Source organism: Prosopis cineraria, unplaced genomic scaffold, assembly GCF_029017545.1.
Source record: "Prosopis cineraria cultivar Desert tree isolate PC_DT_omini unplaced genomic scaffold, ASM2901754v1 PC319, whole genome shotgun sequence".
In the NCBI taxonomy this organism is placed as follows: domain Eukaryota; kingdom Viridiplantae; phylum Streptophyta; class Magnoliopsida; order Fabales; family Fabaceae; genus Prosopis; species Prosopis cineraria.
In genome coordinates, this window is record NW_026555646.1 from 1 (window position 1) to 21,097 (window position 21,097).

The 21,097-nt window shown below is 30.1% G+C and overlaps 1 pseudogene; it reads right to left on the reverse strand.

Annotated features, from left to right (window-relative positions):
* Positions 1 to 884: 884 nt before the first annotated feature.
* On the reverse strand, positions 885 to 20,669 carry LOC129296385 (serine/threonine-protein kinase SAPK1-like; annotated as a pseudogene).
* Positions 20,670 to 21,097: the final 428 nt, after the last annotated feature.

Below are 21,097 nucleotides of genomic sequence, written 5' to 3' on the forward strand. Positions count from 1 at the left end.
GCATTTTATGTGAATTTGCATTATAAAAAAAAGTAGAGATTATAGAACCTCTATGGTGTAACTCCCATGGCAATGGACAAACTTAAACCAGTAGCTAGCTCACACATGCAAAAGGACCAGTAAAACCATAACATCCACTGATATTAATTAACGCAATCCCATGACATGCATCACCTTTACAGGCTTATAAACCCATGATTAATCAACGTTAAATATAGTTTTAGTGAAATAAAACATGATTTTATAGATGTCCACATAAGAAATCCAGCAAATGAATCAAACGAATGTGAATTAGTAAATTGATCTTTAACCCTCTGAACCCCCCCAGGTTCCGAACTTTTTTAATAATATTATGGAAAAATTATTTACAAATCCTTATAATTTTTTTTTAATTTTTAATAATTTCGAATCAAGATCCCTGCAATTTTCATCCTTTAATGAAACACCTTGTTTATCTCAGCGTGTCTTCCTCATGATTTTCCCTTTGCGCTGATATCAACAAATTTTTTGTTTTTTTCAAGCGCACCTGCCCATATGGAGGAAAGCAACCGGGAAAAAATCAATCACAATTAACCCATCCATGTTTAATTTTGAGAAAGACTTGAGGGAAAAACCAATACATCAAATGGAATATAAATAAATACGTGGTCATATAAGAAAGTAATAAAGAATTAATCATGTAAAACTTCTGCTTTTAGCAAAGCAATTATTAATTAGTTACAATTGCAAACACATAATGCTCTGCTGCTAAATATTTTCTTTATACAAGATTTCAATAATTTTGGTCATTTAATTTCATAAAATATTTTTAATTCTTTAACTAAAATCATTAATTTCATTAATAAAAAATTTGCATTCAAATATTGACAAGATATCCTCAAATGTTGATATATCAATTTTTTTTTTTTACCAATTAACATTACTTCATGGGCATGGCTTATCATCTTTCAAAATTTTAAAAAAGTGAAATATAAATAAGATACATATATATAATAAATTTGAACTCGCCAACCATCATTACCAAAAGAGAAGGCGCTTTCGTTACAACCAGCGGGTCTAAATCCAATGTTCCCTGTTGCACATTTCCAATAATAGCCATGTCAGTCACATGTTGATCAGCAGCAAATGCCAAACACACCTGCGTTTCACTCACTGCATACAAAACCCCGTTTGCCTCCAACTCCATGGTCACCCCTGCCTTCAAACGACATCATTACCTTCCGGACGACAATTTTTTTGTGCCCACTCAAATTGTAGCACATGTCTAATAAGGAAATTGTATATATGTATTGTCAAGAATGAATAATGAGAGAAATAGTGAGAGATTTATACCTAGCAACTTATATATATAAATAATAATACATACATACCTATAGCAAAGGAAAGCTGAGAACACTGGGAAGAAAGCAAGGGATGGGAAGAATAGTGTGAAGGAGCGAAAGCCAACATATGGGACACACTAAATCTAAGTTATAATATCTCCCTCCCTAAACACAATTAATTAGAGAAACTAAAGTAATCATAAGTGAAGCTCTCTCTTAGATTATAAAGTTTAAATTTTGTAAAAATAGAATCCCAAATTTTCATAAATTAATTTTACTAAAACATCACTTAATAAATCTCAAATCAGAGTAAAATAACGTTTCGACAGCATGAGATATCTTATAAAAGTGAAAAGGCTTAAAAACAGTTGAAAAACTTCAAGATATGAAAAACAAGGGATGCGCCATAGCTGTTCCTCTCTGTGCAATTCTACTATCATTATACAGTAACCTTGGACAACTTTCAACGTACTATATTTCTCTATTCGATGTTTGAATGAGGTGATTTTGATGTTTATGAAAAACTCCTTTTATAAACTAGTTAATGGCACAGGTTTTACTTTCAAATTAAGTCACACAAAAAAGTTAGACAACCAAACACATTTTAATAACTTTTCACACTTTTTGTAATTCAAAAGCGTCCAAAGCCTACTTTTCACACTTTTTGTAATTCAAAGGTGTCCAAAGCCCCCATACATGCATGTCACAAGAAATTCACAACACTCAAAATACACTCAAATGACTTAAGACTATCTGTACAACAACAACACACCACACATATAAATCTATCCATTCCAAATTTTCATTTATCAACCCCTATAACATCAAAACATCAAGGGAAGGTTTTAGCATTGGATTTTTCAATCAACATTTATAGTTATGATCAAATCAACATCCCTATAATTACACTAATGTTATGACCCTATCAATACTTTAATATCTTACATACAACATTCCAAGACCTAAAATACATCTCAAATTCATTCACAACAATATAGTGCAGGTGTAAACAAAATATATCCTAATTGACAATATATTGTCTATTGTACAAAATAAATCTAAGCAAGAGGCTCTACAATAGGAATCCCAGATTCCTAAGTCTCTAAAGTTCTTTTCCTCTTACCATCAGAGCTAAAGCCTATAAAATATTAAAAGAGAGGGATGAGTCTAACCATTCAATAACCAAAGTACGCCTACCCTACGCAGTTGTATATCAATTGAATTGAACACACTATAAGAAGTTGAACATTCAAAATCATATTATAGTTAAACTAACACAAGTTGTATTTTCACAATTAAACTTATTCTCAAATTTAGCATTTCAAACAACTAAGTTGCCTTAAGGCTCACTATCATATGACAATGATCCAATCTACAACTCGATGCCTATTGCCACAACACAAACAATCGTATAGCAATAGCACATTCACTATCATGATTTGCCACAAACTTAACAACCATGTGATATATTGGATAAGCACATGCATAATCAATTTCTCCTTATTTCCTTTGACTAAAACTATAGGCTTCAATATCAATCGAAGTTCCATCCATGTGACTGGACTATCTAAGCTCATTAATTGCGAGGTATGACTCGACCAAAAATCACAGCATTCACTCTCGAGCCATGACTTCCCCCACTCTCAAATCTATGAGGTGTTGTATACCCTAAACTGATCTTCTCAACAAACAAATGAAAATAGCTAGGTTTTAGTTCCTTACCAAACAATGGAATAGTCTCTCAACAAACAGAAGGACAAGGTTTAGCCTTTGTGCATCGGAAGGCAGCCAAGTACCATATGAATATTATCTACTCCTCGCTCTAGGGGAACTCCTACCAAATGATCATGCAATATCCCAAGCTAACACACAATTCTCATATACTCATGATTCACAATATCAAACTTATTGTTTCCGAATCACTTGGCTAACACATGTGAGCATAAATAATTTTAATTCATCACATACAATCTCCACTTTACACAATCACTAATTTCTCCCTAATACACAAATCATCACATATCATATACTTCTCATTTCAATAACATGTTCATAATTTAAAAATCATTTTGAGTTCAACTCCAAATTTTAGTCAAATCAACTTTAATGCACTATCATAGGGGTTATCACATGCTTTCACATTTACAAATTTTATTATACATGCAAATAAACCCATTTTCACATTATAATATAATTAACAAACAACTACTATGAGTCTGAGGATAGACGATGCTCATTATATCCACACCATAGTCTCCTAAATTGCCTGCAGAGAGAGAAGTACTGTAACTGCATGAAGTTCTGATAATGATGATGAGATATTGAAAGCTCCTGATGATGTAATCACAGGATAGGTGAAGTGAGATTGCATGGATAAGTTCAAGGTAGGATTGCTTGGCACAGAATTCATCATGTAATTGTTATTCCTTCCGTAGAGGAAATGCCTTGCTGGATGTCCCAGCTGCATCATCATGTTTATTGCGGTGACGTATTAATATTTAGACCGCTATGGCCAACTATGTCCAAGCTATAAGGATTCAGTCCACTTGCATAGTTCGAATGGTACTTCTCTACCACACTCCTACTCTTCTTGAACACTTGGCAAACTACCCATTCGTCTTGCTTGTTGGATTTAGAGTGAATGTGGTACTCATGCATGACCCAACTGGTTTTTTCACCTCTTGGAGCTAGCTCTCTCTCCTTAATTTCTCTTTCTTTTCTCAGTAAAACTTCGTCTCTCGATCTCTTCTCCCTCTCAGTTCTCTTTTTTTTTCTCAGAAAAACTCCGTCTCTCAGTCTCTTCTGCCATGCGTTCAGTTCTCTCTTTTTTTCTCAGTCTCTTTTGTTTTTCTCTTAGTCCTCTCTCTTTTTATTGTTTCTCTTTCCCTGTTTTCAATGCTCTCTCTCACCCTCCAATCCCCCTTGTCCATTCTAAATGATGTCTATTTTTCTTTATTTTTTGCCTCCGTCTCTTTCTCATTTATTCTCACCGCCAAGAGCAAAAATTTGATCTTCTTTTCTTTCGGTCAACTCTCTTTTTTCTTTCGAAGATCTCTCCCTCAACTTCTGCTCTGTTCCTCTTTTGTTCTAGCCTCTTTTTGTGCTCTTTCCTTCCTCGGCTTTCCTCTCATCCCCATGCTCTGTTTTTCTTTCAGTTTTCTCGTCCCTCCTTTTTCTTTCATTCCTTCTTCCCTTTTAAAGTAGAAATAGGGAAAAGCTTGTGTGTGAGGAGAGTTTACGTGCCTCACCTTTCTCGCTCTGCTCTACTGTGTTTTGTTTCTTTTCTTCTGCTAGCTGAAAGTGCATGTGTGTGTGTTCTACTCTTTGCTTCTTCGTACGCAATCATTTGATCTCTCTCCTGTGTTTTCGTTTATTGTGTAAGTGCTGCGTTTATGCTGTGTGTGTGTTTCGTGTCTGCTGCTCTGCATGGCCAAAAGTTCCTTTTTTTCTGCGTCTTTCTTTGTCTGTTTTCATGTTTCTGTTTTTGCTTCTTTTCTTTTCAGGGTTGGCCACAAATACTCTAGATAAAAGGGGTCTGCATTCTTGGGAGACAAACATAATTTGGAATAGAATAGCGGACGCTAAGGATTCTCTGAAGTGTTTTTCTAAAGTTTCTTGGGTCTTCTGGATCTTCAAAAGGATAAGCACCAACAAGCATCACATATAAAGTCACCCCACAAGACCAAACATCCGCAACCTTTCCATCGTATTCCTTTCTTGAAAATACTTCTGGGCAATATATGCAGGCGCGCCAACTATAGATTTAGGTTGAGAGTGCAGACCAGAAGACTTTGAGTAACCAAAGTCACATATCTTAAGTCTTGGTACTAGGCTTCCATCTAACAATATTTTCAAGCTTGAGATCTCTGTGACAGACTTCTATGGAATGGCAATAGCTGACGCCAGAGATCAATTGTTGAAAGAAGTATCTTGCCTTGTCCTCACTGAATCTTCCTGCATTACATATTCTTTCAAAAAGTTCTTCCCCGGCAGCATATTCCATGACTATGGCTAAATGAGTTGGAGTCAGCAAAACCTCCTTAAATCGAATGACATTAGGATGTTTCAAGGATTTATGGTTTGTGATCTCCCTTTGTACATGCTCGTCAATCTTGGAGCCTCTCTCAATGACCAGCGAAGAACTCACCGATTCATTTCTCTCTGACCAGCTTGGCAACATCAAAATTTCCAAACCCAATATGTTTGATAATCTCATACCGTTCCATTGCAATATCTCTCTTGTATTTCTTGTTAGCTTCGATCCGACGTGATTGGGAAGAGAATCGAGTTGAGAAGAAGAAGAGAGAGTATTGGGCTTTGAGAAAAGAACTTAAAAATCTAATTTTCAATTAAACAAATATTTTTTGAAAATATAATCCTAAAAAGGATTAAATTTGTTTTGGTACTTTTATAATTTTTTTCTTTTGAATTAAAAGAACTAAAATCCTAACCAACAAAAAAAATATCTACAATAAAATTAAACCCTATTAATTAAAGATTTTTTTATTTTGAAAATATAATCCTAAAAAGGATTAAATTTTATTTTTATTTTTTTATATTTTTTTGGTTGAATTTTTTTATTTTTGTTCAATTTAAAAAATGTCCGGACAAAATACAGTGTTCACAGATAGTGAAGCTTGATATTCTTAGGTTTAGTATGCATTGTTGATCTAACTATGGCAGTAGCTTTACTAGTTTCCTTTTGGCTTGTCTAAGAGCAATATAAGACATCTTAAAGATTATGCCACAATTACTTTCTGTGGGATAGGTAGGATTTGTGAAAGTGTATTAAAGAAACTATTTTAGTGCAATCATTGTAAGATAGGTAGGATAGGATTCATAAATAGTTCAAAATTGGTCCTTAACCATATCAGCTTCTATTCTATATAGTTCTCTTTAGACATTGGAAAGTTCTTGCTCTTTTCTTGCAAAATCAAGCCCAAAATATCTCTCGTCAATATATCTTCTGAGATCTACATCTAGTTGCTATTCTTGTCAGGAAAGCCTTATATACAAATGGTCAAGCTTTAAATCAATTCTATGCAAGACTTTATTTTGATTGATAGCATTGTGAGATTGCTAGTTGAGAACTTTTTCTATGACCTGGATATGCTTAAGAGCTCCTTATGGCATCACTTTAGTAGCTATAATGAAAGATCTACTAGTCACCCTTGTTTTGTTAATCAGATTTGCATTCCAAAGGAGGAAAATCCTCTTTATAAGGTATCATCATCACGATACAAGGCAAAGCTTGCCTTTTAATGGTTGAAAATGTTGGAATAATAGGGTCAGGCTGTTCCTATGGAAGATCTTCATGAACTAATTCCTTTGGAAGTTCAAAAAGTTTAGTAGGAGGATTTGGAAGTCTTGCGCATTTTCTCCAAGTTTGTTTAGGTCCATGGTCTTTCTGGAAAACCTTCATCTACCGAACCAATCATCCTTATCACTGTCCAGATCATCCCAAAATTCACAATCACAGCTAGATTTACACAATTTTAGGGTATAATCCCAGATAAAGTGACCATTGGTATAGGACAAAAAGACTAGTTTGGCTTCCTTTGTGAAATACTCAACAAGAAGATCACACTTAAGATGAGTATAGGCTAGTGCAATAGTCAAAATCCTACTAAAGGATTGACCTGTTTCTTAATAAGAATCTTAAAGACTTTAGGAGATATAGGGAGAATCATACTCCCGTTGCTAAGAGTTGTCAACAAGGTTCCTATCAAAGCAATGTTGTTTGTGGTGTAGCTAGTGTCCAACATGGAGGTGTGTATAGCCTTGAGATTTCCAAGTATTTATCAAGGGTTGAGGAATTTTAAGGTTCACATATTGTTTAGCTAAAGTAGCTTGAAGACCATACTAATCAAGCTTGAACAATTTTAACTGGTAGGAATGGCTACTATAATAGAAAAGGCCAACATATAGGTTATCAATCAAAATCAAATTTGCATGTTTAATATGATAAGAATGGAACGAACCCCTTACGCAAGCCTATCAATAGTAGAAAAGGATTACAAACTTCAAAGACACACATTTATGTATTATTCTCGATCATGCAAAACAGTAGGCAATTTCCAAAGTAGTTGTATCACACGGCCTTTGTAGTCTTCATCTACTTTAACACGCTTGTAAGCAAACCGTAAGTAGAGCTCCGCTCCTCCTCTATCAATCAGTGAGCTAATTCAAAAATTCCAAAACATACTACATAAATAAATAAAGAAATATACTAAGATCAATACATCTCGCACTCTTGTAAAGTCCCCTAACCATAAGGCCAAAGGTTAAACCATCTCAAGAAAGTAAATCAATGATCAATCTATTCCAAAGTAAAAGGGCAAATAACAATGCAAATAGTCTTAAAAGGGCAGTAGCAACAATGCAGCATAACATCATGTCACTACATTATGGTTTCCAGATAAGAACATGATTAATTAACTAATCTCCTCTTTAGTCCTTTACTGAGATTGTGGGCTTAACAGAGCAACAAACAAACTCATGTGACTAGACCAAAGACCTAGAGCTCATAACTGAACCACAACCTCCCCCTTTCTTAACATTTGGGATGCCAAAAAATGGTATTGAACCTAACCTAACCTAACCCTAAACAGAGGACCTAGATGACTCAAGCATATAAATGCCACCCAATGAGCTCCTTATGAAAGCGAGAGTGTGATCATAGGCGCAATACCTTCAATGCCCCATATCAAGCAATTTATAGTTTGACATAAGCATGATGACAATCACAATCAACCTATTATATTAATCACATGTATAGACTAGTTTCTCAATACAGATTCATCAATTCCATTCCATGTTCAATCCTACACAACCACAATTTCACAATATAACATATTCATCAGTTCTATACAATCCCTACTGAATCAACAATAATCAATCCTAAACTAGTCAAGAATTCTATAGAAGTAAATTTACTCTCCACTAAGTCAAATATTTTCCAAAACCGAAGACCACTAATTATGTTCATTTGCCAAATTCAATAATAGATCTTCTAGTAAAATAGTTGCCTACCAACACATGCATACAACATAAATTTAAAGTCACTTGGGTTCAAGTTTAACACAAGTAGACAAGTTCTAATCCAAAGAGAGCATCCAAGACTCGCACATAGACAAGTCAAACCCAAAGTTTAACTAGAACCCCTACAATTCATAACATCTCAAACATTTAAAGATCCGTTCAGTAGCTGTAAGTAATTCCTAATCTTAAACATCTCCATTAGCTTCTTATCATTCAAGGTCATCAAGTGTGACTCAGATCTAGTTATGTTTATTGAAAGAATATATTGGGTCTCAAACTTATTTTCTTGCCTTATGAATTCTAATTGATTAATATATTTAAATTCTCTGTTAGCCTTAAAATAATCCCAAGTATGTAGAGCTACGGCCTTGGGTAACCTTGAATCCAACAATATATTATCCCCCATAGCTCGTTCTAATTCCCATATAAGATCAAAACAATCTGGCCCCTTCAATACCCATTTAAACCCATTATAGCCCGTTTTACAAATAGGTGAGGCTAACCCATATGGGTTAACATGGGTCAGGGCTACCCATATAAAGAAACATTAAAAATATCTTAAGAGGAAGTTATAGAAAGGCGAGAAGAGAATGCATCTCTTATCCCACAATTAGATATGAGAAAAATCAAAGTAAAATCCAAACAAAATTAAACAAAATCCAGTAATAAACCAACAAATCACCAAAGAATCTATGGATAATCACTGCTGATATATCATCTAGAAAATCTCAAAAACTATCAAAAAACCAGAAAAATTCCAATAAAATGATGAATAAAATTTAATAAATCAAAAGAAACCGAAAAAGACCAAGCCAAATTACTCAAAAGAGGATGAGGAAAGGATATATTTGAATCAGAGTATAACAATATCTCGAGGATCACACCCATAAGCTAAGAACAACCAAACGAGATGGAGCAAGAGAAAGAGCATGAGAGACAAGACTCCAGGGGAGTAATGGGAGACATCAAGGTCTAGTACCAGATTAAAACTTAGAGATTTGGGATAGGAGCAAAAGGTAATACAAAAACAACAACAATGAGAAGGACAATTCGACTTTCAATGAGTACAGAAAAGAGAAACAAGAGGCCGTTGGTTGGGCAGAGAGGATAGATTGAGGAAAAGACATGGGAGATGAACAAAAAAGAAGTTTAATGGTTTCACCATTTCAAATAACAAAATGCAACGCACCACAATTACAATTAAAAAGAATAAAAAATACACATATATTCATGAGCAAGAACAAGCTAGCCCGATGGCCACCCCATTCTTTATCAATAGTAGCAAGCTAGCCCCTATTTTTACCCTTGTCGTTTTATTCTACAAACAAGCGGGTTAGTGCCCGACCAATTTGCCCAAGAACGAGCAAGTTGTGGGTCATTTACTCACATTACCTCAAACCCTCAAGAACTCTAAACTCTAGCAAAGAGAGCAATTTCAAAAGTAGGGGACGATTTGGAATGATTTAAGACACTAAATACTATTTAAGACGCCATATAGTGACTTATTATGACAATGTTCATCAATGATCATCCCTATGTCTTCCACATCCACCAATGGTCGCATGTCAAATAGAGGCTACAACCACTGCTCATGTCCACTCATGGATCGATGTAAATAACATAGTCCATCCCTTCTCTATTCCATGAATGGACATGGACAAATCCTCAACTTCCTCATTCTATGACCTTTTCAAGGTGCTCTAAACCTCTCTAAAGCATTCCTATAGCCACAAACATGATCTAAGAGCCCATTTTAGGAGGAGGATGCTCCCCTCTTATAAAAAGCATGGTGGTTACCACAAAGTTTCACATCAAACATATATAAATTTTCACAAGGTAGTTTTCTCAAAAACCACAAGTTCCACGAGAAAGAAAAAAATAGAAAGGATGCAATGAGTACAGTGAATGCATGGTAGTTTGCTCAAGTACCGCATCAAAAACATTTTTTTAAAAAAGAAAAAAGAAAATACAGTAAAAGTTCTATAATATGGTGCATTTTTTTAAGATGCTTTATTATATGATGCATTTTTTATGAATATATGAGTAACATTGCTAAGAAAGGGTGACTTTCATTTAAAAATTGAGAAAGATATCAAGAAAATTATAATTTATCAAAAACTATTCCAAAACATATTCAAACTAAATAAAAAACTCAAGTTTTAAAAAGATATGGGTAAAAGCAGGAAGTGGAAGGATTAAAAAGACGTGTTCATATTTAAAAAAGCTTCAAAATAATGGGAAAACCCAAGGAAAATCCCAAAGAAAGAAATAGAAAGAATGCAATAACTGGAGTGAGTGCATTGTGCATTTCTAATGTCAAAAATATTTTTTAAAAAAAGAAAATGCAGTAAATGTTTTATAATACGATGCATTTTTTATGAATATATGATTAACATTGCTAAGAAAGGGTGACTTTAATTTAAAAATTGAGAAAGATATAATGTATCAAGAACTTTTTCAAAACATATTCAAACTAAATAAAAAAACTCTAAAGATTTAAAAAAATATGGGTAAAAATAGGAAGTGGAAGGATTAAAAAGATATGTTCATATTTAAAAAAGCTTCAAAATAATGGGAAAACCCAACGAAAATCCCAAAGAAAGAAATAGAAAGAATGCAATAACTGGAGCAAGTGCATGGTGCATTTCTCAATTCCAACATCAAAAATATTTTTAAAAAAATAAAACACTGTAAATGTTTTATAAAATAATGCATTTTTTATGAATGTATAATGTTTTATAATATGATGCATTTTTTTATGAATATATGATTAACATTGCTAAGAAAGGGTGACTTCAATTTAAAAATTGAGAAATATAATGTATCAAGAACTTTTTCAAAACATATTCAGCCTAAATAAAAAAAACTCAAGTTTTAAAAAAATATGGGTAAAAATAGAAGTGGAAGGATTAAAAAGACATGTTTATATTTGAAAAAGCTTCAAAATAGTGGAAAACCCAACAAAAATCCCAAAGAAAGAATGGAATGACTGGAGCGAGTGCATGATGCTTTTCTCAATTCCAACATAAAAAATATTTAAAATTTAAAAATTGAATATAATATGTTATATAATATGATGCAATTTTTTTTTTTTGAATATGTGATTGAAATTGCAAACGGTGACTTTCATTTGAAAATTGAGAAAGATATCAAGAAAAATACAATGTATCAAGAACTTTTTCAAAACATATTCAAACTAAATAAAAATATATAAATTTTAAAAAAAATGTGGTTAAAAATAGGAAGTGGAAGGATTAAAAAGATGCATTTATATTTAAAAAAACCTTCAAAACAATGGGAAAACCCAACAACAATCCCAAGAAAAAAAATAGAAAGGATGCAATGACTGGAGTGAGTGCACAGTGATTTTCTCAATTCCAACATGAAAAATATTTTTTAAAAAAGAAAATGCTCTAAATGTTTTATAATATGATCAATTCTTATAAATATATGATTAACATTGCTAAGAAATGATGACTTCTATATCAAAATTGGGAACAATATCAAGAAAAATATAATGTATGGAACACTTTGAAAATATATTTAAGCTAATTAAAAAAAATCAAGTTTTAAAAATATATGGTTAAACAGAGGAAGTGCACAGATTAAACAAATGTGTTTATATTTAAAAAAGCTTCAAAATAATAGGAAAACCCAAAAAATACCAAGGAAAATAATAGAAAGAATGTAATGATTGGAGTGAGTGCATGGTGATTTTTTAAATTCCAATATGATTTTTTTTTGAAAAAGAAAATGCTCTAAATGTTTTATAAAATTATGCAATTTTTATAAATTTATGATCAACATTGCTAAGAAATGATGACTTTGATTCAAAAATTGATAACGATATCAAGAAAAATATAATGTATAAAGAATATTTTGAAAATATTTTTAAACTAAATACTCAAGTTTTAAAAAAATAAGGTTAAAAATAGGAAGGGCAAGGAAGTAAAAATGTATTTATACTTAAAAAAGCTTCAAAATAATTGGAAAACCCAAAATCCCAAGGACCGGAGTAAGTGCATGGTGATTTTCAATATTCCAACATGAAAAATATTTTTCAAAAAAGAAAACACTAAAAATGATTTATAATATGAAGAATTTTTTTATGAATATATGATTAACATTACTGAGGAATGATAACTTTTTATTTAAAAATAGAGAAAGATATCATCAAAAATAATGTAGAAGACACATTTAAGCTGAATAAAAAATAAAGTTTAAAAAAATATGGTAAAATAATAGGAACCAGAAAGATTAAAAAGATTGATTATATTATTTTTTTCTTTAAAAGCGTCAAAATAATGGGAGAAGACCAAAAAAAGGAATAAAATAGAAAGAAATGCAATGAGTGGGGTGCATGGTGCTTTCCTCAAGTCCCACATCAAAAATATTTTTCAAAAAAGAAATTAACTGCAAATGTTATATAATATGATGCAATTCTTATGAATATATGATTAACAATACAAAGAAATGATTTTTATTTAAAAATTAAGAAATATATTAAGAAAAATATAAAACATTGAGCCACACTTTGTAGACATATTTAAGTTATATTAAAAATTAAAGTTTGAACAAAAAATATCAATAAAAAATAAGAAGTGCCAAAAAAGCAATGGGAAAAATACTTTAAACAATGGGAAAAAAGCAACAAAAATCCTAAGGAATAAAATAATTGGAGTGAGTGCATGTTGCTTTCCTCAAGTCCCACATCAACAATAATTTTTAAAAAAGAAAATACTGTAAATGTTTTTATAATATGATGCATTTTTTATAAATATAACATTAACATTGCAAAGAAATGGTGTCTTTTATTTAAAAATTGAGAAAAATATCAAGAAAAATATAATGTATGAAGAACTTTTTGAAAACATAGTTACACTAAATAAAAAATTCAAGTTTTCAAAAAATATGACTAAAAATAGGAAATGGACGAATTAAAAAGATGTGTTTATATCTTAAAAAAGCTTCAAAATAATGGGAAAACACAACAAAATTTCTAAGGGAAAAAATAGAAAGAATGCAATGACCTGAGTGAGTGCATATTACTTTTCTCAACTCCCATGTCAAAAATATTTTTTAAAAAAGAAAATAAAGCAAATCTTTTCTAACATGATGCATTTTTATGAATATAAGATTAACATTGCAAAGAAATGACGACTTTTATAAAAATAAAAACACATAGAGAAACATATCAAGAAAAAAAACAACGTATTCAGAACTTTTTGAAAACATATTGAAACAAAATAAAAAAAAACCCAAGTTTTAATAAAATATGGTTAAAAATAGGAAGTGCAGGGATTGAAAAAATGTGTTTATATTAAAAAAAAAGGATCAAAATAACGAGAAAACCCAACAAAAATACCAAGGAAAATCAAAAAAAAAATGCAATGAGTGGAGTGAGTGCATGGTGATTTTCTCATTTCCAACATGAAAAATATTTTTTTGAAAAAGAAAATCCTGCAAATGTTTTATAATATAATGAAATTTTTATAAATATATGATTAAAAAAATTGAGAATGAAATAAAAAAATATAATTTATCGAGAAATTTTTGAAAAGATATTTAAACTAAATAAAAAAGCCCAAGTTTTTAAAAAAAGGATTAAAAATAGGAAGTGCATGGATTAAAAAGATGTGTTTTACATTTAAAAATCATCAAAATAATGGGAAAACCCAACAAAAATACCAAGGAAAATAAAAGAATGCAATGACTGGAGTGGGTGCATGGTGATTTTCCCAATTTGAGCATTAAAAATATTTTTAAAAAAAATGCTAAAAATGATTTACAATATGGTGAATTTTTTATGAATGTAAGATTAACAGCCTAACAAATGATGGCTTTTATTTAAAAATGGAGAAAGATATTAACAAAAATATAATGTAAGAATAACTTTTCGAAGACATGTTTAAGAGGGGAAAAACTCAATTTAAAAACAATATGATTAAATTAAATAAAAGGAGATGCAAACATTAAAAGGATTTGTTTATATTTACAAAAAAAATGGCTTTAAATTGTAGAGGAAAACCAACAGAATTCCCAATGAAAAAAATAGAAAGAACGCAAAGAGTGGTGTACTTCCACAAATCTCACATCAAAAATATTATTTTTTTTAAAATACGGTAAATGTTTTAGAATAAGACGCAGCTTTTACGAATATATTATCAAAATTACTAAGAAATGCTTACTTTTAATTAAAAATTGACAAAGATATCCAGAAAAATATAATGTAAAAAGAAATTTTTGAAGACACATTCAAGCTCAATAAAAAATGAAGTCTAAACAAAAAATATGGCAAAATATAGGAAGTGCAGAAATTAAAAACATAGATTATATTTTTTTTTAAAACATCAAAATAATGGGAAAAAACCAACAAAAAAACAAAGGAATAAAATAGAAACAATGCAATGAGTGGATTGAATGCATGGTGCTTTCCTCAAGTCCCGTATCAAAAATATTTTTAAAAAACAAAAATACAGTAAATGCTTTAAAATATGATGATTTTTATATGAATATATGATTAAACACTGCTAAGAGATGGTGACTTCTGTTTAAAAATTAAGAAAGATATTACGAAAAAAATATTGTATCAAGAACGATTTCAAAACATATTTAAAATCAATAAAAAAAACCCAAGGTTTAAAAAAATATGGTTAAAAATAGGAAGTGCAGGGATTAAAAAAATGTGTGTACTAAAAAAAAAACTTCAAAATAACGAGAAAACCCAAAAAAAAATACCAAGGAAAATAACAAGAAAAAAAATGCAATGAGTGGAGTGAGTGCATGGTGATTTTCTCATTTCCAACATGAAAAATATTTTTTTGAAAAAGAAAATGCTGCAAATGTTTTATAATATAATGAAATTTTTATAATTATATGATCAACATTGCTGAGAAATGGTGACTTTTTTAAAAAATTTGAGAATGATATAAAAAAATATAATTTATCGAGAACTTTTTGAAAAGATATTTAAACTAAATAAAAAAGCCCAAGTTTTTTAAAAACTTGATTAAAAATAGGAAGTGGATGGATTAAAAAGATGTGTTTACATTTAAAAATCTTCAAAATAATTGGAAAAATGCAACGAGTGGATTGAATGCATGGTGCTTTCCTCAAGTTCTGTATCAAAAATATTTTTAAAAAAACAAAAATACAGTAAATGTTTTAAAATATGATGATTTTTATATGAATATATGATTAAACACTGCTAGCACATGGTGACTTTTGTTTAAAAATTGAGAAAGATATTAGGAAAAACATATTGTATCAAGAACGATTTCAAAACATATTTAAACTCAATAAAAAAACCCAAGGTTTAAAAAAGTATGGTTAAAAATAGGAAGTGCAGGGATTAAAAAAATGTGTGTACTAAAAAAAAAAAGCTTCCAAATAACGAGAAAACCCAAAAAAAAAAATACCAAGGAAAATAACAAGCAAAAAAAATGCAATGAGTGGAGTGAGAGCATGGTGATTTTCTCATTTCCAACATGAAAAATATTTTTTTGAAAAAGAAAATGCTGCAAATGTTTTATAATATAATGAAATTTTTATAATTATATGATCAACATTGCTGAGAAATGGTGACTTTTTTTAAAAAATTGAGAATGATATAAACAAATATAATTTATCGAGAACTTTTTGAAAAGATATTTAAACTAAATAAAAAAGCCCAAGTTTTTTAAAAAAATGATTAAAAATAGGAAGTGGATGGATTAAAAAGATGTGTTTACATTTAAAAATCTTCAAAATAATGGGAAAACCCATCAAAAATACCAAGGAAAATAAAAGAAAGAATGCAATGACTGGAGTGAGTGCATGGTGATTTTCCCAATTTGAGCATTAAAAATATTTTTTTAAAAAAATAAAATACTAAAAATGATGAATTTTTTATGAATGTAAGATTAACAGCCTAACAAATGATGGCTTTTATTTAAAAATTGAGAAAGATATTAACAAAAATAAAATGTAAGAATAACTTTTCGAAGACTTGTTTAAGAGGGGAAAAACTCAATTTAAAAAACAATATGATTAAATTAAATAAAAGGAAATGCAAAGATTAAAAGGATTTGTTTTATATTTACAAAAAAAAAAATGGCTTTAAATTGTAGAGGAAAACCAACAAAATTCCCAATGAAAAAATAGAAAGAACGCAAAGAGTGTTGTACTTCCACAAATCTCACATCAAAAATAATTTTTTTTTAAAATACTGTAAATGTTTTAGAATAAGATGCAGTTTTTACGAATATATTATCAAAATTACTAAGAAATGCATACCTTTAATTAAAAATTGACAAAGATATCAACAAAAATATAATGTAAAAAGAACTTTTTGAAGGCACATTCAAGCTCAATAAAAAATGAAGTCTAAACAAAAAATATGGTAAAATACAGGAAGTGCAGAGATTAAAAACATTGATTATATTTTTAAAAAAAATCAAAATAATGGGAAAAAACCAACAACAAAAAACGAAGGAATAAAATAGAAACAATGCAATGAGTGGATTGAATGCATGGTGCTTTCCTCAAGTCCCGTATCAAAAATATTTTTAAAAAACAAAAATACAGTAAATGTTTTAAAATATGATGATTTTTATATGAATATAAGATTAAACACTGCTAAGACATGGTGACTTATGTTTAAAAATTGAGAAAGATATTACGAAAAAAAAATATTGTATCAAGAACGTTTTCAAAACATATTTAAACTCAATAAAAAAAACCCAAGGTTTAAAAAAATATGGTTAAAAATAGGAAGTGCAGGGATTAAAAAAATGTGTGTGTACTAAAAAAAAAGCTTCAAAATAACGAGAGAACCCAAAAAAATAAACCAAGGAAAATAACAAGAAAAAAAATGCAATGAGTGGAGTGAGAGCATGGTGATTTTCTCATTTCCAACATGAAAAATATTTTTTTGAAAAAGAAAATGCTGCAAATGTTTTATAATATAATGAAATTTTTATAATTATATGATCAACATTGCTGAGAAATGGTGACTGTTTTTAAAAAATTTGAGAATGATATAAAAAAATATAATTTATCGAGAACTTTTTGAAAAGATATTTAAACTAAATAAAAAAACCCATGTTTTAAAACAATGATTAAAAATAGGAAGTGGATGGATTAAAAAGATGTGTTTACATTTAAAAATCTTCAAAATAATTGGAAAAATGCAATGAGTGGATTGAATGCATGGTGCTTTCCTCAAGTCCCGTATCAAAAATATTTTTAAAAAACAAAAATACAGTAAATGTTTTAAAATATGATGATTTTTATATGAATATATGATTAAACACTGCTAAGACATGGTGACTTATGTTTAAAAATTGAGAAAGATATTACGAAAAAAATATTGTATCAAGAACGTTTTCAAAACATATTTAAACTCAATAAAAAAAAACCCAAGGTTTAAAAAATTATGGTTAAAATCGGAAGTTCAGGGATTAAAAAAATGTGTGTGTACTAAAAAAAAAGCTTCAAAATAACGAGAGAACCCAAAAAAAAAAACCAAGGAAAATAACAAGCAAAAAAAATGCAATGAGTGGAGTGAGAGCATGGTGATTTTCTCATTTCCAACATGAAAAATATTTTTTTGAAAAAGAAAATGCTGCAAATGTTTTATAATATAATGAAATTTTTATAAATATATGATCAACATTGCTGAGAAATGGTGACTTTTTTAAAAAATTGAGAATGATATAAACAAATATAATTTATCGAGAACTTTTTGAAAAGATATTTAAACTAAATAAAAAAGCCCAAGTTTTTTAAAAAAATGATTAAAAATAGGAAGTGGATGGATTAAAAAGATGTGTTTACATTTAAAAATCTTCAAAATAATGGGAAAACCCATCAAAAATACCAAGGAAAATAAAAGAAAGAATGCAATGATTGGAGTGAGCGCATGGTGATTTTCCCAATTTGAGCATTAAAAATATTTTTAAAAAAAATACTAAAAATGATTTACAATATGATGAATTTTTTTTGAATGTCAGATTAACAGCCTAACAAATGATGGCTTTTATTTAAAAATTGAGAAAGATATTAAGAAAAATATAATATATTAAGAACATTTTGAAAACATATTAAAGCAAAATAAACAAATTAAAGTTTTAAAAAAACATGGTTAAAAATTGGCATGGAAGGATTAAAAAGATGTATTTATATTTAAAAAAGTTTCAAAATAATGGGAAAACCCCACAAAAATCCCAACGAAAATAATAGAAAGAATGCAATGAGTGGTGTAAGTGCATGATAATTTTCTCAATTCCCACGTCAAAATATGTTTTAAAAAAGAAAATACTGTAAATGTTTTAAAATATGATGCATTTTTTATGAATATATAATTAACGTTACTAAGAAATGATGACTTTCATTTCAAATTTGAGAAAGATATCCAGAAAAATGTAATGCATTAAGAACTTTTGAAAACATTTTTAAGTTAAAAAAAAAAACTCACGTTTTAAAAAAATATGGCTAAATAATAAGAAGTGCAAAGATTAAAAAGATTGTTTATATTTAAAAACAGCTTCAAAATAATTGAAAAAAAACAACGAAAACCCCCAAGGAATAAATAGAACGAATGCAATTGGTGGTGTGAGTGTATGGTGATTTCCTCAAGTACCATATCAAAAATCAAAAATATTTTTTAAAAAAGAAATTACTGTAAATGTTTTTTTGGATGAAAAAATTACTGTAAATGGTATACAATATGATGCAAATTTTATGAATATATGATTAACATTATAAAGAAATGATGACTTTTATTTAAAAATTGACGAACGTATTAATAAAAATATAAAACATTAACTACTTTTTGAAGACATATTTAAGTTATATAAAAAAATAAAGTTTAAAAAAATATATGGCTATATATTTGGAAGTGCAAAGATTAAAAAAGATGTGTTTATATTTAAAAAAATCAAAATAATGGGAAAAAACCAATAAAAATCCCAAGGAATAAAATAGAAAGAATGCAATGAGTGGAATGATTGCATGGTAGTTTTCTCAAGTCCCACTTCCACATTAAAATATTTAAAAAAAAAAGAAAATACAGAAAATGTTTTATAATATGATGCATTTTTTATGAATATATGATTAACATTGCTAAGAAATGGTGATTTTTATTTAAAAATTGAGAAAGATATCAAGAAACATATAATGAATCAAGGATATTTTCAAAACATATTTAAACTAAATAAAAAATTCAATTTTTTAAAAAATATGGTTAAAAATAGGCAGTGGAAGGATTAAAAAGATGTGTTTATATTTAAAAAAGCTTCAAAATAATGGGAAAACCCAACAAAAATCCCAAGGAAAAAAGAATAGAAAGAATGCAATGACTGAAGTAAGTGGATGGTGATTTTCTCAATGCCAACATGAAAAATATTTTTCAAAAAAGAAAATAGTGTAAATGTTTTATAATATGATGCATTTTTTATCAACAAACAAAAAGCACATGGAAAAAGGAAAAAGAATACAACGAGATATGTACTTTCTTAAGTCCCACAACAATCATACTAGAGAATAATAGCCTGATGGTTATCTATAAAAAAGGAAGCTATGTAGAGTCTACGAATGTATAAGTGGCTGGGAAACAATTTCATGGACAATAATATGACACTATTTTTTGACTCTGAAATTGGTTCTTCTTAGAGAAGTAGTGAATAACAAACAAGACGGATAGCTAACGGAAACAAAATATCATAAAAGGTTAGAACACTAGGAAAATGAGAGCAAAAATTTGGGAAGTAAAGTATCAGCTACTGTAAACCCATTCAGCAATCAACAATATCAAATGTGATTATCCCACTTTTAAAGCAAAATAACATATTATACATTCACGAAGAGTTTTGAATCAAGTCAATCATAAACAAGGTGACGCTAGAAGAGTAAAAATCGGAACTTAAAATTTAAAAGAAAAGAAAATCAGCAGAAATTAGAGAAATAATATCAGTTATAGGTGTTATGAGCGGTAAATGAAAATTACCCTGATTAACATATTGGAGAAGCGACGCAATGTCTGGCCTTGATCTATCTCGCCATCGTTTTGCTGCTTTCCCCAATTCATGACCTAATTCTATAATCAAACGAGAAACATAAATAGAAATTCTAAATTGAGGAAAATGGTATGAAGAAAAACTAATAACAATAATAAGACAGTATACCTTCAAGCCCATGAAGGATTGTGAGAAAGAAAACCCATTCGGAGGAGTTGAGGCCTCGGCGGAGAAGAGAGATAAAGAGCTTCGTTTATTGAGAGAGTGAGAGCAAAAACGGGAAGAGAGAAAACGATGCCCTTGGCAAGGCCCTTGCTCCTTTCGTCGACATTATCGAGGGTTACAACGATCGCAAGACCGGAAGGTCAAGAGGGTTCGGATTCGTGATGTTCTCCTTAGAGCCGTCCATGAGGGATGCGATCGACGGCATGAACGATCAGATCCTTGATGGCCGGAACATTACGGTGAACAAAGCTCGGTCTCATGGAAGAGACGGCGGTGGTACGGCAGTGGGAGTGGCGGGCACAGCCGTGGTGGAGGCGGATAAAGAAACGGCGATAGATGCCGCGACGGTGGATACTACAAGAACGGTGGTGGAGGATATGGCGGTGGCGGCTATGGCAATCGTGGATCTCGCCACTCTCGCGGCGGCGACGAGTCAGACGGAGACAGGAGGAATATAGAACGACGGAGTTTGGGGTTTTTTCCCCTTACAGCATTTAGGGAAGTAAAATAAAG